Source organism: Myodes glareolus, chromosome 5 (genome assembly GCF_982192425.1).
Source record: "Myodes glareolus chromosome 5, mMyoGla1.1, whole genome shotgun sequence".
Taxonomy (NCBI): Eukaryota; Metazoa; Chordata; class Mammalia; order Rodentia; family Cricetidae; genus Myodes; species Myodes glareolus.
The window spans coordinates 752,814-757,275 of NC_142030.1; the positions used below are offsets into that span (position 1 = coordinate 752,814).

Genomic DNA, 4,462 nt, shown 5'->3' on the forward strand with positions numbered 1-4,462 from the left:
TTGAATAATTTCCCCTCCGCGAGCCACACCTCTTCATTATTTACTGTATCTTCTGGGGAGAATTAAACAAGAGGGACCCCCCTCCTCATGCCCTCTGCTGCCTCATCCCCCCCCCCTCCCCGCCTCCTGTCAATTGTGTCTTTTTCTGGAGTTTGGCAAACATAGCCACTTCCTCCTGCTGTGCTTTCGGAGGAGCTGAAATGAATGTGACTCTAGTTATTTTCTTCCCCTTAATCATTCTTTCTGTGTTTTTTTTTTTTTTTTTTTTTTTTTTTTTTTTTTTTTTTTTTTTTTTTTTTGCTAGAAAGCATTTTCATGAAGTACAATCACGGAGGGGACAGAATGTCCTGATGTTTGGGTGAGTAGCAAGCATTCCTTTCTTTATTCTTCCCTTGAATAAAAATAACACCCCACAGCCATAATATTAGAGAGATGAAGTCCATCTTTTAATGGATTTTCATAATTTTGGTCTACCCACAGTACCTGTTGCATTTCTCACAACCCCTCCCCCAACCCTCTGTTCCTGGAAAATGGCCAGTGTCACCTGTCTCCTCAACTTCTGCTCATGTTACCACTCTTGCAGTCTGGAAGGTTCCTCTACCCACAGCTGTCCAGTGTTGGAAACACTTTAGGGCTTTCTCAAGCTAGCCTCTCTGAGGATTTACCTTCCAACCTGGGTCTTATGTTCATCCAGTTTATTACTGACTGGACGTGGTGGTGCAAGACTATAATCCCAGTACTCAAGAGGCAAAGGATTGCACACAAATTTGAGGCCAGCCTAGTTTATATAGCTAATTTCAGACCAGCGAAGGCTACATAGTAAAACCCCAGTCCCAAAGCAGCCACAACAATAATAAAAAGCTTCATGCCTGGTTCCTTTCCATTGTAAGTCTGGTACAGAGAAAAGTCACGTAATAAATGTTGAATCACGATATCTGCTATTTTTAAAAAGCCATTTCCGAGACAAGAAAAGTAAGGGTGCTTGGGAAGGTTAAGTGGTTTTCCTATCATGCCCAGGAAGTAGCATTGAGGAGACCAGGACTGAGATGTTTTAAGTTCAAGTCAAGCGCAATTCTGCTCTGCTGAGCTGCTTCAGCCACAGTCTTCCCTGACTCTACTTCCAGGAGTCGATGGCCTTAAACCTTGGCACTTCCTTTCTCTCAGCATCTCCACTGGACTACATGTTACCTAAAGGCAGGAGCTGGGCCTTACATTTCTCTTCTGCAATGAAAGTTGGTAATTGATCCTTGAAACAACTTACCAGCCCACTCACTTTCTCTGTGGAGCCCAACATCAAAAGGTTTGCTGAGGGCCTGGAATGGTAAATGCTAGGATCTCTGTTCTTGTTTAAGGCGAGTTCTGGAACAATTCATTTCAATTTACTTATCTAGGCGTTTGCTCACCCAGAGGTTAAGGCAAGATATCTCCTTTGGGACATTATAGATACCTTAGGTTTCCTTGCTGCTGGGTCTCTTCAGGGTGTGCTCCTACCCCTCAGCCTTGTTTAAATACAGCTCTGTGCTCCATTCTCTGTGGATTGATGAGGGCTGTATTTTTATGCCTTCCTCTCCCAGGGCCCAAGAGTCACTTGTGTGCTTCAGAGGAGCTGTGTAGTCAAATAGACTCTCACTTCTTTCAGTGTAATAATTATGTCTACCATCTAATATTGACAATCAGCATAGTCACGTGTATAGTAAGTGGTCATTATCCAGGTTGTCATGTACTAGAAAGACTGCTGCCTTCATGGTGGTGCTTGAAGCGCGGTTCCTATGATGGTGTCTTAGTTAGGGTTGTGGTTGTAATGATGAACCACCATAACCAAAAAGCAAGTTGGAGAGAAACGGGTTTGACTTACACTTCCACATTGCTGTTCATCACTGAAGGAAGTCAAGAGAGAAACTCAAAGAGGGCAGGAAACTGCAAGCAAGAGCTGAGCAGAGGCTATGGAGGGGTGCTGCCTACTGGCTTGCACCACCTACAATGGAACGGACCCTCCCCCATCTATCCACCAATTAAGAAAATGCCCTACAGGCTTCCCCACAGCCTGGTCTTATAGAGGCATTTTCTCAAGTGAGGTTCCCTCCTCTCAAATGATACTGGTTTGTGCCAAGTTGACATAAAACTCTCTGGCAGGTTGATCCCTGACTTTGGGGCTCATTCTATTGTGATCTCAGAAGCTCCTTAAATTCTAACTTCTTCAATGTCCTCAACCAGAAAATAGATCCAGAAATGAGACACCATAAAGTAACAACCAAATGAGAAGCTTGCAGTTCATAGTGTATTCAGTAAGGAACTCTGATACTTGCAAGGCAATCGCTATCACTGCCCCTATTCTGTCTCTAGGCTTTAGCCAGTCAGGTTCTTCTAAAGATACAAGAGGTATTGCATCTTGATCTAGTTTGGTTTTCACAACAGAATGTTGAGTGAGACAATTCACCATGGTTTTGGTCACCACAGGTACTCTCAGAATGTCTCTGTCTTTGGTATTGATGGTTACTAAATCCTAGCTCTAGCTCTCATGCTCATATGGTACAGTGATTGTTAGAAAACAATTTCAGAAAGCCAGTGCTAGCATAGCAGGTTTTTCCAACCCACAGGTTCTGAAACTCTTTCACCAGCAGTGAGATTGTCCTTGGTTTCAAATGAGGAAACCGAGGCCTGGAGGATGAAATGCTTTGACTAAAATTGGCAGTTGACAGAGGGTAGAGCCAGGGGGAAACAAAGTCTGTTGCTTCCAGTCTGTGCATTCTGCATAGAGAGGTCATCCGTCTTAGAAGTCTCTGGACACTTCTGTCCTTGTCCTCAGGGCACAAGGCATTTCAGCTTTGGACACTGGTTCTCAAAAGAGCTTACTGGTATTTACCTCTGGCAAAGCTGAATCATGTATTCCAGTCTAGGAGAACATGGTGACCCTGAGGCTGGACCCAGGGTACTTTGTCACTTCTCTCCAGGCACTATCCTGGAAAACCTTGCCTCTTATGGTGTTAGTGTGTGACATCTATAATGAGATTGGCTTATCTAATTAGTTGTATTGAACTGAGCTCTTAAGCCATGGATTCTACTTGATAACTTTCATACCCTCGTCTGACTTATGACCTAGGAGTAAGCACATATATAGTTTTTCTATCCAAGGAAAAACAAAGGGAACATCAAACAGCAGAACTTGCCAGCTTTGGTCATGTGGTTCTGGCTTTAGAGTCAAGGATACTAGAAAAGGGTTGTGGAATCTCCTTCCATAGCTTAGGAAAGCTGCTGAAATCAGGTCTGTGTCAGGGGTGTCCCTGCATGGAGTCTCAGAGAGGCCATTTCATGAAGCTGTGAAGGTAGAGCCTAGATTGTGTTGGAGACCAAGATATTAGAGATGACAGAATTGTAGGATACCTGCCAAGAAAAGCTGCAGGCTGGGTATGGAACCAGCTAAGAAAGAGAAGTATGTTGCAGTCAACAAAGCTGAAAAGGGTTTTTTAGATCTGAAGAGCACTTGGACTTTGGACATGGAGATGCAGAGTTTGGAGTTTGGCCTGCTAGGTTTTGGATTTACTTTGATCCAGTGTTTCCTCACTATGTTCTTTTTCCTCCCTTTTGGATAAGGAATGTATATTCTGTGCCATTGTATGTTTGAAGTATGTGATCTTTTCTTTTTTTTTTCTAAATTTTGAATTTATAGGGGATTACAGTTAAGAGATTGCCTTCATTCTCAGAATAGATTTTGGACTTTTAAATAGTGTTGAAACTTGTGATAGACTATGGAGACTTGAAGTTGGACTGAATGTATTTTTACATTATGATATGAGTGTAAGCCATGGGCATCAGAAAGTGGAATGCATTGGTTTGAATAAGAATGGCCATCATAGATTCATATATTTGAATACATAGTCATCAGGGAGTGGCACTATTTGAGAAGGATTGGGAGAGGTGGGCTTGTTGGAGTAGGTATGGCCTTGTTAGAGGAATTGTGTCATGGGGTATGGACTTTGAGATTTCAAGAATCCAAGCTAGTCCCTTTCTCTCCCTCTCTGTCTTTCTCCCTGCAGATCAGAATGTAGCTTTCAGCTACTTCTCCAGCACCACACCTGCCTACCACCATGCTCCCTGCCATGATGATAATGGACTGCCTCTGAAATTGTATGCAAGCCCCCAGTTAAAGGCTTTCTTTTGTAAGAGTTGTCTTGCTCTTTGTGTCTCTTCACAGCAATAGAACAATGACTAGAACAGGAACTCACACGTGAAAGAATCTCATCTTTCTCCAGAGAATCACATTTGGGGTAGGATATCTTAGTAGGACCTACCATGATTGTCATCCTCCCTACTTCTCTACTTATCCTGCTTGTTCATAATGACACAGTGTGCAAATGGAACTAGGAAGATGTTTACATATAAATCCCCAGCAGAGATCTCTCATATAGGAGTGCAGTTGGCTGTGACTGGAAGAATACCTCTAGAATAGAGAATCTTTTCTCCT

The 4,462-nt window shown here is 42.9% G+C and overlaps 1 long non-coding RNA gene across 1 annotated transcript; it reads left to right on the top strand.

The window, feature by feature from the left end:
• The first annotated feature begins 304 nt into the window (after positions 1-304).
• Positions 305-4,161, top strand: LOC146894773 (uncharacterized). Its single transcript, XR_015737786.1, has 2 exons — positions 305-358; positions 4,035-4,161. It is a non-coding gene; the product is annotated as an uncharacterized LOC146894773 (long non-coding RNA).
• The last annotated feature ends 301 nt before the right edge of the window (positions 4,162-4,462 follow it).